The following is a 19757-nucleotide window of genomic DNA, read 5'->3' on the forward strand; positions in this document are numbered from 1 at the left end:
CTCCTCACCTCCCCGGCTATCTCCCTCATTCCGAGTCTCCTCACCTCCCCGGCTCTCTCCCTCATTCCCAGTCTCCTCACCTCCCCGGCTCTCTCTCTCAGTCCCAGTCTCCTCACCCTCAGTCCCAGTCTCCTCACCTCCCCGGCTCTCTCCCTCATTCCCAGTCTCCTCACCTCCCCGGCTCTCTCCCTCATTCCCAGTCTCCTCACCTCCCCGGCTCTCTCCCTCATTCCCAGTCTCCTCACCTCCCTGGCTCTCTCCCTCATTCCCAGTCTCCTCACCTCCCCGGCTCTCTCCCTCATTCCCAGTCTCCTTACCTCCCCGGCTCTCTCTCTCAGTCCCAGTCTCCTCACCCTCAGTCCCAGTCTCCTCACCTCCCCGGCTCTCTCCCTCATTCCCAGTCTCCTCACCTCCCCGGCTCTCTCCCTCATTCCCAGTCTCCTCAGCTCCCCGGCTCTCTCCCTCAGTCCCAGTCTCCTCACCCTCAGTCCCAGTCTCCTCAGCTCCCCGGCTCTCTCCCTCAGTCCCAGTCTCCTCACCTCCCCGGCTCTCTCCCCCATTCCCAGTCTCCTCACCTCCCCAGCTCTCTCCCTCATTCCCAGTCTCCTCACCTCCCCGGCTCTCTCCCTCAGTCCCAGTCTCCTCACCTCTCCGTCTCTCTCCCTCATTCCCAGTCTCCTCACCTCCCCTGCTCTCTCCCTCAGTGCCAGTCTCCTCACCTCCCCGGCTATCTCCCTCATTCCGAGTCTCCTCACCTCCCCGGCTCTCTCCCTCATTCCCAGTCTCCTCACCTCCCTGGCTCTCGCCCTCATTCCCAGTCTCCTCAGCTCCCCGGCTCTCTCCCTCATTACCAGTCTCCTCACCTCCCCGGGTCGCTCCCTCATTCCCAGTCTCCTCACCTCCCCGGCTCTCTCCCTCATTCCCAGTCTCCTCACCTCCCCGGCTCTCTCCCTCATTCCCAGTCTCCTCACCGCCCTGGCTCTCTACCTCAGTCCCAGTCTCCTCACCTCCCCGGCTCTCTCCCTCATTCCCAGTCTCCTCACCTCCCCGGCTCTCTCCCTCATTCCCAGTCTCCTCAGCTCCCCGGCTCTCTCCCTCAGTCCCAGTCTCCTCAGCTCCCCGGCTCTCTCCCTCAGTCCCAGTCTCCTCACCTCCCCGGCTCTCTCCCTCATTACCAGTCTCCTCACCTCCCCGGCTCTCTCCCTCATTCGCAGTCTCCTCAACTCCCCGGCTCTCTCCCTCATTCCCAGTCTCCTCACCTCCCCGGCTCTCTCCCTCATTCCCAGTCTCCTCACCTCCCCCGCTCTCTCCCTCAGTCCCAGTCTCCTCACCTCTCCGTCTCTCTCCCTCATTCCCAGTCTCCTCACCTCCCCTGCTCTCTCCCTCAGTGCCAGTCTCCTCACCTCCCCGGCTATCTCCCTCATTCCGAGTCTCCTCACCTCCCCGGCTCTCTCCCTCATTCCCAGTCTCCTCACCTCCCCGGCTCTCTCCCTCAGTCGCAGTCTCCTCACCCTCAGTCCCAGTCTCCTCACCTCCCCGGCTCTCTCCCTCATTCCCAGTCTCCTCACCTCCCCGGCTCTCTCCCTCAGTCCCAGTCTCCTCACCTCCCCGGCTCTCTCCCTCATTCCCAGTCTCCTCACCTCCCCGGCTCTCTCCCTCATTCGCAGTCTCCTCACCTCCCCGGCTCTCTCCCTCAGTCCCAGTCTCCTCACCTCTCCGTCTCTCTCCCTCATTCCCAGTCTCCTCACCTCCCCTGCTCTCTCCCTCAGTGCCAGTCTCCTCACCTCCCCGGCTATCTCCCTCATTCCGAGTCTCCTCACCTCCCCGGCTCTCTCCCTCATTCCCAGTCTCCTCACCTCCCCGGCTCTCTCTCTCAGTCCCAGTCTCCTCACCCTCAGTCCCAGTCTCCTCACCTCCCCGGCTCTCTCCCTCATTCCCAGTCTCCTCACCTCCCCGGCTCTCTCCCTCATTCCCAGTCTCCTCACCTCCCCGGCTCTCTCCCTCATTCCCAGTCTCCTCACCTCCCTGGCTCTCTCCCTCATTCCCAGTCTCCTCACCTCCCCGGCTCTCTCCCTCATTCCCAGTCTCCTTACCTCCCCGGCTCTCTCTCTCAGTCCCAGTCTCCTCACCCTCAGTCCCAGTCTCCTCACCTCCCCGGCTCTCTCCCTCATTCCCAGTCTCCTCACCTCCCCGGCTCTCTCCCTCATTCCCTGTCTCCTCAGCTCCCCGGCTCTCTCCCTCATTCCCAGTCTCCTCAGCTCCCCGGCTCTCTCCCTCAGTCCCAGTCTCCTCACCCTCAGTCCCAGTCTCCTCAGCTCCCCGGCTCTCTCTCTCAGTCCCAGTCTCCTCACCCTCAGTCCCAGTCTCCTCACCTCCCCGGCTCTCTCCCTCATTCCCAGTCTCCTCACCTCCCCGGCTCTCTCCCTCATTCCCAGTCTCCTCACCTCCCCGGCTCTCTCCCTCATTACCGGTCTCCTCACCTCCCCGGCTCTCTCCCTCATTCGCAGTCTCCTCACCTCCCCGGCTCTCTCCCTCATTCCCAGTCTCCTCACCTCCCCTGCTCTCTCCCTCAGTGCCAGTCTCCTCACCTCCCCGGCTATCTCCCTCATTCCGAGTCTCCTCACCTCCCCGGCTCTCTCCCTCATGACCAGTCTCCTCACCTCCCCGGCTCTCTCCCTCATTCCCAATCTCCTCACCTCCCTGGCTCTCTCCCTCAGTCCCAGTCTCCTCACCTCCCCGGCTCTCTCCCTCAGTCCCAGTCTCCTCACCTCCCTGGCTCTCTCCCTCAGTCCCAGTCTCCTCACCTCCCCGGCTCTCTCCCTCATTCCCTGTCTCCTCAGCTCCCCGGCTCTCTCCCTCATTCCCAGTCTCCTCAGCTCCCCGGCTCTCTCCCTCAGTCCCAGTCTCCTCACCCTCAGTCCCAGTCTCCTCAGCTCCCCGGCTCTCTCTCTCAGTCCCAGTCTCCTCACCCTCAGTCCCAGTCTCCTCACCTCCCCGGCTCTCTCCCTCATTCCCAGTCTCCTCACCTCCCCGGCTCTCTCCCTCATTCCCAGTCTCCTCACCTCCCCGGCTCTCTCCCTCATTACCGGTCTCCTCACCTCCCCGGCTCTCTCCCTCATTCGCAGTCTCCTCACCTCCCCGGCTCTCTCCCTCATTCCCAGTCTCCTCACCTCCCCTGCTCTCTCCCTCAGTGCCAGTCTCCTCACCTCCCCGGCTATCTCCCTCATTCCGAGTCTCCTCACCTCCCCGGCTCTCTCCCTCATGACCAGTCTCCTCACCTCCCCGGCTCTCTCCCTCATTCCCAATCTCCTCACCTCCCTGGCTCTCTCCCTCAGTCCCAGTCTCCTCACCTCCCCGGCTCTCTCCCTCAGTCCCAGTCTCCTCACCTCCCTGGCTCTCTCCCTCAGTCCCAGTCTCCTCACCTCCCTGGCTCTCTCCCCCATTCCCAGTCTCCTCACCTCCCCGGCTCTCTCCCTCAGTCCCAGTCTCCTCACCTCCCCGGCTCTCTCCCTCATTCCCAGTCTCCTCACCTCCCCGGCTCACTCCCTCAGTCCCAGTCTCCTCACCTCCCCTGCTCTCTCCCTCAGTCCCAGTCTCCTCACCTCCCCTGCTCTCTCCCTCATTCCCAGTCTCCTCACCTCCCCGGCTCTATCACTCAGTCCCAGTCTCCTCACCCTCAGTCCCAGTCTCCTCACCTCCCCGGCTATCTCCCTCATTCCGAGTCTCCTCACCTCCCCGGCTCTCTCCCTCATTCCCAGTCTCCTCACCTCCCCGGCTCTCTCCCTCAGTCGCAGTCTCCTCACCCTCAGTCCCAGTCTCCTCACCTCCCCGGCTCTCTCCCTCATTCCCAGTCTCCACACCTCCCCGGCTCTCTCCCTCATTCCCAGTCTCCTCACCTCCCCGGCTCTCTCCCTCAGTCCCAGTCTCCTCACCTCCCCGGCTCTCTCCCTCATTCCCAGTCTCCTCACCTCCCTGGCTCTCTCCCTCAGTCCCAGTCTCCTCACCTCCCCGGCTCTCTCCCTCATTCGCAGTCTCCTCACCTCCCCGGCTCTCTCCCTCATTCCCAGTCTCCTCACCTCCCTGGCTCTCTCCCTCAGTCCCAGTCTCCTCACCTCCCCGGCTCTCTCCCTCATTCCCAGTCTCCACACCTCCCCGGCTCTCTCCCTCAGTCACAGTCTCCACACCTCCCCGGCTCTCTCCCTCATTCCCAGTCTCCTCACCTCCCTGGCTCTCTCCCTCAGTCCCAGTCTCCTCACCTCCCCGGCTCTCTCCCTCATTCCCAGTCTCCTCACCTCCCCGGCTCTCTCCCTCATTCCCAGTCTCCTCACCTCCCCGGCTCTCTCCCTCAGTCCCAGTCTCCTCACCTCTCCGTCTCTCTCCCTCATTCGCAGTCTCTTCACCACCCTGGCTCTCTCCCTCTTTCCCAGTCTCCTCACCTCCCTGGCTCTCTCCCCCATTCCCAGTCTCCTCACCTCCCCGGCTCTCTCCCTCAGTCCCAGTCTCCTCACCTCCCCAGCTCTCTCCCTCATTCCCAGTCTCCTCACCTCCCCGGCTCACTCCCTCAGTCCCAGTCTCCTCACCTCCCCTGCTCTCTCCCTCAGTCCCAGTCTCCTCACCTCCCCGGCTCTCTCCCTCAGTCCCAGTCTCCTCACCTCCCCGGCTCTCTCCCTCAGTCCCAGTCTCCTCACCTCCCCGGCTCTCTCACTCATTCCCAGTCTCCTCACCTCCTCGGCTCTTTCCCTCATTCCCAGTCTCCTCACCTCCCCGGCTCTCTCCCTCATTCCCAGTCTCCTCACCTCCCAGGCTCTCTCCCTCAGTCGCAGTCTCCACACCTCCCCGGCTCTCTCCCTCATTCCCAGTCGCCTCAACTCCCCGGCTCTCTCCCTCATTCCCAGTCTCCTCACCTCACCGGCTCTCTACCCCATTCCCAGTCTCCTCACCTCCCCGGCTCTCTCCCTCATTCCCAGTCTCCTCACCTCCCCGGCTCTCTCCCTCAGTCCCAGTCTCCTCACCTCCCCAGCTCTCTCCCTCATTCCCAGTCTCCTCACCTCGTGGCTCTCTCCCCCATTCCCAGTCTCCTCACCTCCCCAGCTCTCTCCCTCATTCCCAGTCTCCTCACCTCCCCGGCTCTCTCCCTCAGTCCCAGTCTCCTCACCTCTCCGTCTCTCTCCCTCATTCCCAGTCTCCTCACCTCCCCTGCTCTCCCCCTCAGTGCCAGTCTCCTCACCTCCCCGGCTATCTCCCTCATTCCGAGTCTCCTCACCTCCCCGGCTCTCTCCCTCATTCCCAGTCTCCTCACGTCCCCGGCTCTCTCCCTCAGTCCCAGTCTCCTCACCTCCCCGGCTCTCTCCCTCGTTCCCAGTCTCCTCACCCTCAGTCCCAGTCTCCTCACCTCCCCGGCTCTCTCCCTCATTCCCAGTCTCCTCACCTCCCCGGCTCTCTCCCTCATTCCCAGTCTCCTCACCTCCCCGGCTCTCTCCCTCATTCCCAGTCTCCTTACCTCCCTGGCTCTCGCCCTCATTCCCAGTCTCCTCAGCTCCCCGGCTCTCTCCCTCATTACCAGTCTCCTCACCTCCCCGGGTCGCTCCCTCATTCCCAGTCTCCTCACCTCCCCGGCTCTCTCTCTCAGTCCCAGTCTCCTCACCTCCCCGGCTCTCTCCCTCATTCCCAGTCTCCTCACCTCCCCGGCTCTCTCCCTCATTCCCAGTCTCCTCACCGCCCTGGCTCTCTCCCTCAGTCCCAGTCTCCTCACCTCCCCGGCTCTCTCCCTCAGTCCCAGTCTCCTCACCTCCCCGGCTCTCTCACTCATTCCCAGTCTCCTCACCTCCTCGGCTCTTTCCCTCATTCCCAGTCTCCTCACCTCCCCGGCTCTCTCCCTCATTCCCAGTCTCCTCACCTCCCCGGCTCTCTCCCTCATTCCCAGTCTCCTCACCTCCCAGGCTCTCTCCCTCAGTCGCAGTCTCCACACCTCCCCGGCTCTCTCCCTCATTCCCAGTCGCCTCAACTCCCCGGCTCTCTCCCTCATTCCCAGTCTCCTCACCTCACCGGCTCTCTACCCCATTCCCAGTCTCCTCACCTCCCCGGCTCTCTCCCTCATTCCCAGTCTCCTCACCTCCCCGGCTCTCTCCCTCAGTCCCAGTCTCCTCACCTCCCCAGCTCTCTCCCTCATTCCCAGTCTCCTCACCTCGTGGCTCTCTCCCCCATTCCCAGTCTCCTCACCTCCCCAGCTCTCTCCCTCATTCCCAGTCTCCTCACCTCCCCGGCTCTCTCCCTCAGTCCCAGTCTCCTCACCTCTCCGTCTCTCTCCCTCATTCCCAGTCTCCTCACCTCCCCTGCTCTCCCCCTCAGTGCCAGTCTCCTCACCTCCCCGGCTATCTCCCTCATTCCGAGTCTCCTCACCTCCCCGGCTCTCTCCCTCATTCCCAGTCTCCTCACGTCCCCGGCTCTCTCCCTCAGTCCCAGTCTCCTCACCTCCCCGGCTCTCTCCCTCGTTCCCAGTCTCCTCACCCTCAGTCCCAGTCTCCTCACCTCCCCGGCTCTCTCCCTCATTCCCAGTCTCCTCACCTCCCCGGCTCTCTCCCTCATTCCCAGTCTCCTCACCTCCCCGGCTCTCTCCCTCATTCCCAGTCTCCTTACCTCCCTGGCTCTCGCCCTCATTCCCAGTCTCCTCAGCTCCCCGGCTCTCTCCCTCATTACCAGTCTCCTCACCTCCCCGGGTCGCTCCCTCATTCCCAGTCTCCTCACCTCCCCGGCTCTCTCTCTCAGTCCCAGTCTCCTCACCTCCCCGGCTCTCTCCCTCATTCCCAGTCTCCTCACCTCCCCGGCTCTCTCCCTCATTCCCAGTCTCCTCACCTCCCCGGCTCTCTCCCTCATTCCCAGTCTCCTCACCGCCCTGGCTCTCTCCCTCAGTCCCAGTCTCCTCACCTCCCCGGCTCTCTCCCTCATTCCCAGTCTCCTCACCTCCCCGGCTCTCTCCCTCATTCCCAGTCTCCTCAGCTCCCCGGCTCTCTCCCTCAGTCCCAGTCTCCTCACCTCCCCGGCTCTCTCCCTCATTACCAGTCTCCTCACCTCCCCGGCTCTCTCCCTCATTCGCAGTCTCCTCACCTCCCCGGCTCTCTCCCTCATTCCCAGTCTCCTCACCTCCCCTGCTCTCTCCCTCAGTGCCAGTCTCCTCACCTCCCCGGCTATCTCCCTCATTCCGAGTCTCCTCACCTCCCCGGCTCTCTCCCTCATTCCCAGTCTCCTCACCTCCCCGGCTCTCTCCCTCAGTCGCAGTCTCCTCACCCTCAGTCCCAGTCTCCTCACCTCCCCGGCTCTCTCCCTCATTCCCAGTCTCCTCTCCTCCCCGGCTCTCTCCCTCATACCCAGTCTCCTCACCTCCCCGGCTCTCTCCCTAATACCCAGTCTCCTCACCTCCCCGGCTCTCTCCCTCATTCCCAGTCTCCTCACCTCCCCGGCTCTCTCCCTCATTCGCAGTCTCCTCACCTCCCCGGCTCTCTCCCTCAGTCCCAGTCTCCTCACCTCTCAGTCTCTCTCCCTCATTCCCAGTCTCCTCACCTCCCCTGCTCTCTCCCTCAGTGCCAGTCTCCTCACCTCCCCGGCTATCTCCCTCATTCCGAGTCCCCTCACCTCCCCGGCTCTCTCCCTCATTCCCAGTCTCGTCACCTCCCCGGCTCTCTCCCTCATTCCCAGTCTCCTCACCTCCCAGGCTCTCTCCCTCAGTCGCAGTCTCCACACCTCCCCGGCTCTCTCCCTCATTCCCAGTCTCCTCACCTCACCGGCTCTCTACCCCATTCCCAGTCTCCTCACCTCCCCGGCTCTCTCCCTCAGTCCCAGTCTCCTCACCTCCCCAGCTCTCTCCCTCATTCCCAGTCTCCTCACCTCGTGGCTCTCTCCCCCATTCCCAGTCTCCTCACCTCCCCAGCTCTCTCCCTCATTCCCAGTCTCCTCACCTCCCCGGCTCTCTCCCTCAGTCCCAGTCTCCTCACCTCTCCGTCTCTCTCCCTCATTCCCAGTCTCCTCACCTCCCCTGCTCTCTCCCTCAGTGCCAGTCTCCTCACCTCCCCGGCTATCTCCCTCATTCCGAGTCTCCTCACCACCCCGGCTCTCTCCCTCATTCCCAGTCTCCTCACGTCCCCGGCTCTCTCCCTCAGTCCCAGTCTCCTCACCCTCAGTCCCAGTCTCCTCACCTCCCGGGCTCTCTCCCTCGTTCCCAGTCTCCTCACCCTCAGTCCCAGTCTCCTCACCTCCCCTGCTCTCTCCCTCATTCCCAGTCTCCTCACCTCCCCGGCTCTATCATTCAGTCCCAGTCTCCTCACCCTCAGTCCCAGTCTCCTCACCTCCCCGGCTCTCTCCCTCAGTCCCAGTCTCCTCACCTCCCCGGCTCTCTCCCTCATTCCCAGTCTCCTCACCTCCCCGGCTCTCTCACTCATTCCCAGTCTCCTCACCTCCCCGGCTCTTTCCCTCATTCCCAGTCTCCTCACCTCCCCGGCTCTCTCCCTCATTCCCAGTCTCCTCAACTCCCCGGCTCTCTCCCTCAGTCCCAGTCTCCTCACCTCCCCGGCTCTCTCACTCATTCCCAGTCTCCTCACCTCCCCGGCTCTTTCCCTCATTCCCAGTCTCCTCACCTCCCCGGCTCTCTCCCTCATTCCCAGTCTCCTCACCTCCCCGGCTCTCTCCCTCATTCCCAGTCTCCTCAACTCCCCGGCTCTCTCCCTCAGTCCCAGTCTCCTCACCTCACCGGCTCTCTACCCCATTCCCAGTCTCCTCACCTCCCCGGCTCTCTCCCTCAGTCCCAGTCTCCTCACCTCCCCAGCTCTCTCCCTCATTCCCAGTCTCCTCACCTCGTGGCTCTCTCCCCCATTCCCAGTCTCCTCACCTCCCCGGCTCTCTCCCTCAGTCCCAGTCTCCTCACCTCTCCGTCTCTCTCCCTCATTCCCAGTCTCCTCACCTCCCCTGCTCTCTCCCTCAGTGCCAGTCTCCTCACCTCCCCGGCTATCTCCCTCATTCCGAGTCTCCTCACCTCCCCGGCTCTCTCCCTCATTCCCAGTCTCCTCACGTCCCCGGCTCTCTCCCTCAGTCCCAGTCTCCTCACCCTCAGTCCCAGTTTCCTCACCTCCCCGGCTCTCTCCCTCGTTCCCAGTCTCCTCACCCTCAGTCCCAGTCTCCTCACCTCCCCGGCTCTCTCCCCCATTCCCAGTCTCCTCACCTCCCCGGCTCTCTCCCTCATTCCCAGTCTCCTCACCTCCCCGGCTCTCTCCCTCATTCCCAGTCTCCTCACCACCCCGGCTCTCTCCCTCATTCCCCGGCTCTCTCCCTCAGTCCCAGTCTCCTCACCTCCCCGGCTCTCTCCCTCATTCCCAGTCTCCTCACCTCCCCGGCTCTCTCCCTCATTCCCCGGCTCTCTCCCCCATTCCCAGTCTCCTCACCTCCCCGGCTCTCTCCCCCATTCCCAGTCTCCTCACCTCCCCGGCTCTCTCCCTCATTCCCAGTCTCCTCACCTCCCCGGCTCTCTCCCCCATTCCCAGTCTCCTCACCTCCCCGGCTCTCTCCCTCATTCCCAGTCTCCTCACCTCCCCGGCTCTCTCCCCCATTCCCAGTCTCCTCACCTCCCCGGCTCTCTCCCTCATTCCCAGTCTCCTCACCTCCCCGGCACTCTCCCCCATTCCCCGGCTCTCTCCCCCATTCCCAGTCTCCTCACCTCCCCTGCTCTCTCCCCCATTCCCCGGCTCTCTCCCCCATTCCCGGTCTCCTCACCTCCCCGGCTCTCTCCCTCATTCTCCGGCTCTCTCCCTCATTCCCCGGCTCTCTCCCTCATTCCCAGTCTCCTCACCTCCCCGGCTCTCTCCCTCATTCCCCGGCTCTCTCCCCCATTCCCAGTCTCCACACCTCCCCGGCTCTCTCCCTCAGTCCCAGTCTCCTCACCTCCCCGGCTCACTCCCTCATTCCCAGTTTCCTCACCTCCCCGCTCGCTCCCTCATTCCCAGTCTCCTCACCTCCCCTGCTCTCTCCCTCAGTCCCAGTCTCCTCACCCTCAGTGCCAGTCTCCTCACCTCCCCGGCTCTCTCCCTCATTCCAGTCTCCTCACCTCCCCGGCTCTCTCCCTCATTCCCAGTCTCCTCACCTCCCCGGCTCTCTCCCTCAGTCCCAGTCTCCTCACCTCCCCTGCTCTCTCCCTCAGTCCCAGTCTCCTCACCCTCAGTGCCAGTCTCCTCACCTCCCCGGCTCTCTCCCTCATTCCAGTCTCCTCACCTCCCCGGCTCTCTCCCTCATTCCCAGTCTCCTCACCTCCCCGGCTCTCTCCCTCAGTCCCAGTCTCCTCACCTCCCCAGCTCTCTACCCCATTCCCAGTCTCCTCACCTCCCCAGCTCTCTCCCTCATTCCCAGTCTCCTCACCTCCCCAGCTCTCTCCCTCATTCCCAGTCTCCTCACCTCCCCGGCTCTCTCCCTCAGTGCCAGTCTCCTCACCTCCCCGGCTCTCTCCCTCAGTGCCAGTCTCCTCACCTCCCCAGCTCTCTCCCTCATTTCCAGTCTCCTCACCTCCCCAGCTCTCTACCCCATTCCCAGTCTCCTCACCTCCCCGGCTCTCTCCCTCATTCCCAGTCTCCTCACCTCCCCGGCTCTCTCCCTCAGTCCCAGTCTCCTCACCTCCCCAGCTCTCTCCCTCATTCCCAGTCTCCTCACCTCCCCTGCTCTCTCCCTCAGTGCCAGTCTCCTCACCTCCCCGGCTCTCTCCCTCAGTCCCAGTCTCCTCACCTCCCCGGCTCTCTCCCTCATTCCCAGTCTCCTCACCTCCCCTGCTCTCTCCCTCAGTCCCAGTCTCCTCACCTCCCCAGCTCTCTCCCCCATTCCCAGTCTCCTCACCTCCCCAGCTCTCTCCCTCATTCCCAGTCTCCTCACCTCCCCGGCTCTCTCCCTCAGTCCCAGTCTCCTCACCTCTCCGTCTCTCTCCCTCATTCCCAGTCTCCTCACCTCCCCTGCTCTCTCCCTCAGTGCCAGTCTCCTCACCTCCCCGGCTATCTCCCTCATTCCGAGTCTCCTCACCTCCCCGGCTCTCTCCCTCATTCCCAGTCTCCTCACGTCCCCGGCTCTCTCCCTCAGTCCCAGTCTCCTCACCCTCAGTCCCAGTCTCCTCACCTCCCCGGCTCTCTCCCTCATTCCCAGTCTCCTCACCCTCAGTCCCAGTCTCCTCACCTCCCCGGCTCTCTCCCTCATTCCCAGTCTCCTCACCTCCCCGGCTCTCTCCCTCATTCCCAGTCTCCTCACCTCCCCGGCTCTCTCCCTCATTCCCAGTCTCCTCACCTCCCTGGCTCTGGCCCTCATTCCCAGTCTCCTCAGCTCCCCGGCTCTCTCCCTCAGTCCCAGTCTCCTCACCTCCCCGGGTCGCTCCCTCATTCCCAGTCTTCTCACCTCCCCGGCTCTCTCCCTCATTCCCAGTCTCCTCACCCTCAGTCCCAGTCTCCTCACCTCCCCGGCTCTCTCCCTCATTCCCAGTCTCCTCACCTCCCCGGCTCTCTCCCTCATTCCCAGTCTCCTCACCTCCCCGGCTCTCTCCCTCATTCCCAGTCTCCTCACCTCCCTGGCTCTGGCCCTCATACCCAGTCTCCTCACCTCCCCGGCTCTCTCCCTCATTCCCAGTCTCCTCACCTCCCCGGCTCTCTCTCTCAGTCCCAGTCTCCTCACCTCCCCGGCTCTCACCCCCATTCCCAGTCTCCTCACCTCCCCGGCTCTCTCCCCCATTCCCAGTCTCCTCACCTCCCCGGCTCTCTCCCTCAGTCCCAGTCTCCTCACCTCCCCGGCTCACTCCCTCATTCCCAGTTTCCTCACCTCCCTGCTCGCTCCCTCATTCCCAGTCTCCTCACCTCCCCTGCTCTCTCCCTCAGTCCCAGTCTCCTCACCCTCAGTGCCAGTCTCCTCACCTCCCCGGCTCTCTCCCTCATTCCAGTCTCCTCACCTCCCCGGCTCTCTCCCTCATTCCCAGTCTCCTCACCTCCCCGGCTCACTCCCTCATTCCCAGTCTCCTCACCTGCCCGGCTCTCTCCCTCAGTCCCAGTCTCCTCACCTCCCCGGCTCTCTCCCTCAGTCCCAGTCTCCTCACCTCCCGGCTCTGTCCATCATTCCCAGTCTCCTCACCTCCCCGGCTCTCTCCCTCAGTCCCAGTCTCCTCACCTCCCGGCTCTGTCCATCATTCCCAGTCTCCTCAACTCCCCGGCTCTCTCCCTCATTCCCAGTCTCCTCACCTCACCGGCTCTCTACCCCATTCCCAGTCTCCTCACCTCCCCGGCTCTCTCCCTCAGTCCCAGTCTCCTCACCTCTCCGTCTCTCTCCCTCATTCCCAGTCTCCTCACCTCCCCTGCTCTCTCCCTCAGTGCCAGTCTCCTCACCTCCCCGGCTATCTCCCTCATTCCGAGTCTCCTCACCTCCCCGGCTCTCTCCCTCATTCCCAGTCTCCTCACCTCCCTGGCTCTCGCCCTCATTCCCAGTCTCCTCAGCTCCCCGGCTCTCTCCCTCATTACCAGTCTCCTCACCTCCCCGGGTCGCTCCCTCATTCCCAGTCTCCTCACCTCCCCGGCTCTCTCCCTCATTCCCAGTCTCCTCACCTCCCCGGCTCTCTCCCTCATTCCCAGTCTCCTCACCGCCCTGGCTCTCTCCCTCAGTCCCAGTCTCCTCACCTCCCCGGCTCTCTCCCTCATTCCCAGTCTCCTCACCTCCCCGGCTCTCTCCCTCATTCCCAGTCTCCTCAGCTCCCCGGCTCTCTCCCTCAGTCCCAGTCTCCTCACCTCCCCGGCTGTCTCCCTCATTACCAGTCTCCTCACCTCCCCGGCTCTCTCCCTCATTCGCAGTCTCCTCAACTCCCCGGCTCTCTCCCTCATTCCCAGTCTCCTCACCTCCCCGGCTCTCTCCCTCATTCCCAGTCTCCTCACCTCCCCCGCTCTCTCCCTCAGTCCCAGTCTCCTCACCTCTCCGTCTCTCTCCCTCATTCCCAGTCTCCTCACCTCCCCTGCTCTCTCCCTCAGTGCCAGTCTCCTCACCTCCCCGGCTATCTCCCTCATTCCGAGTCTCCTCACCTCCCCGGCTGTCTCCCTCAGTCGCAGTCTCCTCACCCTCAGTCCCAGTCTCCTCACCTCCCCGGCTCTCTCCCTCATTCCCAGTCTCCTCACCTCCCCGGCTCTCTCCCTCATACCCAGTCTCCTCACCTCCCCGGCTCTCTCCCTCATTCCCAGTCTCCTCACCTCCCCGGCTCTCTCCCTCAGTCCCAGTCTCCTCACCTCCCCGGCTCTCTCCCTCATTCCCAGTCTCCTCACCTCCCCGGCTCTCTCCCTCATTCGCAGTCTCCTCACCTCCCCGGCTCTCTCCCTCAGTCCCAGTCTCCTCACCTCTCCGTCTCTCTCCCTCATTCCCAGTCTCCTCACCTCCCCTGTTCTCTCCCTCAGTGCCAGTCTCCTCACCTCCCCGGCTATCTCCCTCATTCCGAGTCTCCTCACCTCCCCGGCTCTCTCCCTCATTCCCAGTCTCCTCACCTCCCCGGCTCTCTCTCTCAGTCCCAGTCTCCTCACCCTCAGTCCCAGTCTCCTCACCTCCCCGGCTCTCTCCCTCATTCCCAGTCTCCTCACCTCCCCGGCTCTCTCCCTCATTCCCAGTCTCCTGACCTCCCCGGCTCTCTCCCTCATTCCCAGTCTCCTCACCTCCCTGGCTCTCTCCCTCATTCCCAGTCTCCTCACCTCCCCGGCTCTCTCCCTCATTCCCAGTCTCCTTACCTCCCCGGCTCTCTCTCTCAGTCCCAGTCTCCTCACCCTCAGTCCCAGTCTCCTCACCTCCCCGGCTCTCTCCCTCATTCCCAGTCTCCTCACCTCCCCGGCTCTCTCCCTCATTCCCAGTCTCCTCAGCTCCCCGGCTCTCTCCCTCAGTCCCAGTCTCCTCACCCTCAGTCCCAGTCTCCTCAGCTCCCCGGCTCTCTCTCTCAGTCCCAGTCTCCTCACCCTCAGTCCCAGTCTCCTCACCTCCCCGGCTCTCTCCCTCATTCCCAGTCTCCTCACCTCCCCGGCTCTCTCCCTCATTCCCAGTCTCCTCACCTCCCCGGCTCTCTCCCTCATTACCGGTCTCCTCACCTCCCCGGCTCTCTCCCTCATTCGCAGTCTCCTCACCTCCCCGGCTCTCTCCCTCATTCCCAGTCTCCTCACCTCCCCTGCTCTCTCCCTCAGTGCCAGTCTCCTCACCTCCCCGGCTATCTCCCTCATTCCGAGTCTCCTCACCTCCCCGGCTCTCTCCCTCATTACCAGTCTCCTCACCTCCCCGGCTCTCTCCCTCATTCCCAATCTCCTCACCTCCCTGGCTCTCTCCCTCAGTCCCAGTCTCCTCACCTCCCCGGCTCTCTCCCTCAGTCCCAGTCTCCTCACCTCCCTGGCTCTCTCCCTCAGTCCCAGTCTCCTCACCTCCCCGGCTCTCTCCCTCATTCGCAGTCTCCTCACCTCCCCGGCTCTCTCCCTCAGTCCCAGTCTCCTCACCTCTCCGTCTCTCTCCCTCATTCCCAGTCTCTTCACCACCCTGGCTCTCTCCCTCTTTCCCAGTCTCCTCACCTCAGCGGCTCTCACCCCCATTCCCAGTCTCCTCACCTCCCTGGCTCTCTCCCCCATTCCCAGTCTCCTCACCTCCCCGGCTCTCTCCCTCAGTCCCAGTCTCCTCACCTCCCCGGCTCTCTCCCTCATTCCCAGTCTCCTCACCTCCCCGGCTCACTCCCTCAGTCCCAGTCTCCTCACCTCCCCTGCTCTCTCCCTCAGTCCCAGTCTCCTCACCTCCCCGGCTCTATCACTCAGTCCCAGTCTCCTCACCCTCAGTCCCAGTCTCCTCACCTCCCCGGCTCTCTCCCTCAGTCCCAGTCTCCTCACCTCCCCGGCTCTCTCCCTCAGTCCCAGTCTCCTCACCTCCCTTGCTCTCTCCCTCATTCCCAGTCTCCTCACCTCCCCGGCTCTCTCCCTCAGTCGCAGTCTCCTCACCCTCAGTGCCAGTCTCCTCACCTCCCCGGCTATCTCCCTCATTCCGAGTCTCCTCACCTCCCCGGCTCTCTCCCTCATTCCCAGTCTCCTCACCTCCCCGGCTCTCTCCCTCAGTCGCAGTCTCCTCACCCTCAGTCCCAGTCTCCTCACCTCCCCGGCTCTCTCCCTCATTCCCAGTCTCCACACCTCCCCGGCTCTCTCCCTCATTCCCAGTCTCCTCACCTCCCCGGCTCTCTCCCTCATTCCCAGTCTCCTCACCTCCCTGGCTCTCTCCCTCAGTCCCAGTCTCCTCACCTCCCCGGCTCTCTCCCTCATTCGCAGTCTCCTCACCTCCCCGGCTCTCTCCCTCAGTCCCAGTCTCCTCACCTCCCCGGCTCTCTCCCTCAGTCCCAGTCTCCTCACCTCCCCGGCTCTCTCCCTCAGTCCCAGTCTCCTCACCTCCCCGGCTCTCTCCCTCATTCGCAGTCTCCTCACCTCCCCGGCTCTCTCCCTCAGTCCCAGTCTCCTCACCTCCCCTGCTCTCTCCCTCAGTCCCAGTCTCCTCACCTCCCCTGCTCTCTCCCTCATTCCCAGTCTCCTCACCTCCCCGGCTCTCTCCCTCAGTCCCAGTCTCCTCACCTCCCCGGCTCTCTCCCTCAGTCCCAGTCTCCTCACCTCCCCGGCTCTCTCACTCATTCCCAGTCTCCTCACCTCCTCGGCTCTTTCCCTCATTCCCAGTCTCCTCACCTCCCCAGCTCTCTCCCTCATTCCCAGTCTCCTCACCTCCTCGGCTCTTTCCCTCATTCCCAGTCTCCTCACCTCCCCTGCTCTCTCCCTCATTCCCAGTCTCCACACCTCCCCGGCTCTCTCCCTCATTCCCAGTCGCCTCAACTCCCCGGCTCTCTCCCTCATTCCCAGTCTCCTCACCTCACCGGCTCTCTACCCCATTCCCAGTCTCCTCACCTCCCCGGCTCTCTCCCTCATTCCCAGTCTCCTCACCTCCCCGGCTCTCTCCCTCAGTCCCAGTCTCCTCACCTCCCCAGCTCTCTCCCTCATTCCCAGTCTCCTCACCTCGTGGCTCTCTCCCCCATTCCCAGTCTCCTCACCTCCCCAGCTCTCTCCCTCATTCCCAGTCTCCTCACCTCCCCGGCTCTCTCCCTCAGTCCCAGTCTCCTCACCTCTCCGTCTCTCTCCCTCATTCCCAGTCTCCTCACCTCCCCTGCTCTCCCCCTCAGTGCCAGTCTCCTCACCTCCCCGGCTATCTCCCTCATTCCGAGTCTCCTCACCTCCCCGGCTCTCTCCCTCATTCCCAGTCTCCTCACGTCCCCGGCTCTCTCCCTCAGTCCCAGTCTCCTCACCTCCCCGGCTCTCTCCCTCGTTCCCAGTCTCCTCACCCTCAGTCCCAGTCTCCTCACCTCCCCGGCTCTCTCCCTCATTCCCAGTCTCCTCACCTCCCCGGCTCTCTCCCTCATTCCCAGTCTCCTCACCTCCCCGGCTCTCTCCCTCATTCCCAGTCTCCTTACCTCCCTGGCTCTCGCCCTCATTCCCAGTCTCCTCAGCTCCCCGGCTCTCTCCCTCATTACCAGTCTCCTCACCTCCCCGGGTCGCTCCCTCATTCCCAGTCTCCTCACCTCCCCGGCTCTCTCTCTCAGTCCCAGTCTCCTCACCTCCCCGGCTCTCTCCCTCATTCCCAGTCTCCTCACATCCCCGGCTCTCTCCCTCATTCCCAGTCTCCTCACCTCCCCGGCTCTCTCCCTCATTCCCAGTCTCCTCACCGCCCTGGCTCTCTCCCTCAGTCCCAGTCTCCTCACCTCCCCGGCTCTCTCCCTCATTCCCAGTCTCCTCACCTCCCCGGCTCTCTCCCTCATTCCCAGTCTCCTCAGCTCCCCGGTCTCTCCCTCAGTCCCAGTCTCCTCACCTCCCCGGCTCTCTCCCTCATTACCAGTCTCCTCACCTCCCCGGCTCTCTCCCTCATTCGCAGTCTCCTCACCTCCCCGGCTCTCTCCCTCATTCCCAGTCTCCTCACCTCCCCTGCTCTCTCCCTCAGTGCCAGTCTCCTCACCTCCCCGGCTATCTCCCTCATTCCGAGTCTCCTCACCTCCCCGGCTCTCTCCCTCATTCCCAGTCTCGTCACCTCCCCGGCTCTCTCTCTCAGTCCCAGTCTCCTCACCCTCAGTCCCAGTCTCCTCACCTCCCCGGCTCTCTCCCTCATTCCCAGTCTCCTCACCTCCCCGGCTCTCTCCCTCATTCCCAGTCTCCTCACCTCCCCGGCTCTCTCCCTCAGTCGCAGTCTCCACACCTCCCTGGCTCTCTCCCTCATTCCCAGTCTCCTCACCTCACCGGCTCTCTACCCCATTCCCAGTCTCCTCACCTCCCCGGCTCTCTCCCTCAGTCCCAGACTCCTCACCTCCCCAGCTCTCTCCCTCATTCCCAGTCTCCTCACCTCGTGGCTCTCTCCCCCATTCCCAGTCTCCTCACCTCCCCAGCTCTCTCCCTCATTCCCAGTCTCATCACCTCCCCGGCTCTCTCCCTCAGTCCCAGTCTCCTCACCTCTCCGTCTCTCTCCCTCATTCCCAGTCTCCTCACCTCCCCTGCTCTCTCCCTCAGTGCCAGTCTCCTCACCTCCCCGGCTATCTCCCTCATTCCGAGTCTCCTCACCTCCCCGGCTCTCTCCCTCATTCCCAGTCTCCTCACGTCCCCGGCTCTCTCCCTCAGTCCCAGTCTCCTCACCCTCAGTCCCAGTCTCCTCACCTCCCGTGCTCTCTCCCTCGTTCCCAGTCTCCTCACCCTCAGTCCCAGTCTCCTCACCTCACCGGCTCTCTCCTTCAGTCCCAGTCTCCTCACCTCCCCTGCTCTCTCCCTCATTCCCAGTCTCCTCACCTCCCCGGCTCTATCACTCAGTCCCAGTCTCCTCACCCTCAGTCCCAGTCTCCTCACCTCCCCGGCTCTCTCCCTCAGTCCCAGTCTCCTCACCTCCCCGGCTCTCTCACTCATTCCCAGTCTCCTCACCTCCCCGGCTCTTTCCCTCATTCCCAGTCTCCTCACCTCCCCGGCTCTCTCCCTCATTCCCAGTCTCCTCAACTCCCCGGCTCTCTCCCTCAGTCCCAGTCTCCTCACCTCCCCGGCTCTCTCACTCATTCCCAGTCTCCTCACCTCCCCGGCTCTTTCCCTCATTCCCAGTCTCCTCACCTCCCCGGCTCTCTCCCTCATTCCCAGTCTCCTCACCTCCCCGGCTCTCTCCCTCATTCCCAGTCTCCTCAACTCCCCGGCTCTCTCCCTCAGTCCCAGTCTCCTCACCTCACCGGCTCTCTACCCCATTCCCAGTCTCCTCACCTCCCCGGCTCTCTCCCTCAGTCCCAGTTTCCTCACCTCCCCAGCTCTCTCCCTCATTCCCAGTCTCCTCACCTCGTGGCTCTCTCCCCCATTCCCAGTCTCCTCACCTCCCCGGCTCTCTCCCTCAGTCCCAGTCTCCTCACCCTCAGTCCCAGTTTCCTCACCTCCCCGGCTCTCTCCCTCGTTCCCAGTCTCCTCACCCTCAGTCCCAGTCTCCTCACCTCCCCGGCTCTCTCCCTCATTCCCAGTCTCCTCACCTCCCCGGCTCTCTCCCTCATTCCCAGTCTCCTCACCTCCCCGGCTCTCTCCCTCATTCCCAGTCTCCTCACCTCCCCGGCTCTCTCCCTCATTCCCAGTCTCCTCACCTCCCTGGCTCTCGCCCTCATTCCCAGTCTCCTCAGCTCCCCGGCTCTCTCCCTCATTACCAGTCTCCTCACCTCCCCGGGTCGCTCCCTCATTCCCAGTCTCCTCACCTCCCCGACTCTCTCTCTCAGTCCCAGTCTCCTCACCTCCCCGGCTCTCTCCCTCATTCCCAGTCTCCTCATCTCCCCGGCTCTCTCCCTCATTCCCAGTCTCCTCACCTCCCCGGCTCTCTCCCTCATTCCCAGTCTCCTCACCTCCCCGGCTCTCACCCTCAGTCCCAGTCTCCTCACCTCCCCGGCTCTCTCCCTCAGTCCCAGTCTCCTCACCTCCCCGGCTCTCTCCCTCATTCCCAGTCTCCTCACCTCCCCGGCTCTCTCCCTCAGTCCCAGTCTCCTCACCTCCCCGGCTCCCTCCCTCATTCCCAGTCTCCTCACCTCCCCGGCTCTCTCCCTCATTACCAGTCTCCTCACCTCCCCGGCTCTCTCCCTCATTCGCAGTCTCCTCACCTCCCCGGCTCTCTCCCTCATTCGCAGTCTCCTCACCTCCCCGGCTCTCTCCCTCATTCGCAGTCTCCTCACCTCCCCGGCTCTCTCCCTCAGTGCCAGTCTCCTCACCTCCCCGGCTATCTCCCTCATTCCGAGTCTCCTCACCTCCCCGGCTCTCTCCCTCATTCCCAGTCTCCTCACCTCCCCGGCTCTCTCCCTCAGTCGCAGTCTCCTCACCCTCAGTCCCAGTCTCCTCACCTCCCCGGCTCTCTCCCTCATTCCCAGTCTCCTCACCTCCCCGGCTCTCTCCCTCATACCCAGTCTCCTCACCTCCCCGGCTCTCTCCCTCATTCCCAGTCTCCTCACCTCCCCGGCTCTCTCCCTCAGTCCCAGTCTCCTCACCTCCCCGGCTCTCTCCCTCATTCCCAGTCTCCTCACCTCCCCGGCTCTCTCCCTCATTCGCAGTCTCCTCACCTCCCCGGCTCTCTCCCTCAGTCCCAGTCGCCTCACCTCTCCGTCTCTCTCCCTCATTCCCAGTCTCCTCACCTCCCCTGCTCTCTCCCTCAGTGCCAGTCTCCTCACCTCCCCGGCTATCTCCCTGATT

The sequence above is a fragment of the Heptranchias perlo genome, unplaced genomic scaffold (genome assembly GCF_035084215.1).
Source record: "Heptranchias perlo isolate sHepPer1 unplaced genomic scaffold, sHepPer1.hap1 HAP1_SCAFFOLD_64, whole genome shotgun sequence".
Taxonomy (NCBI): Eukaryota; Metazoa; Chordata; class Chondrichthyes; order Hexanchiformes; family Hexanchidae; genus Heptranchias; species Heptranchias perlo.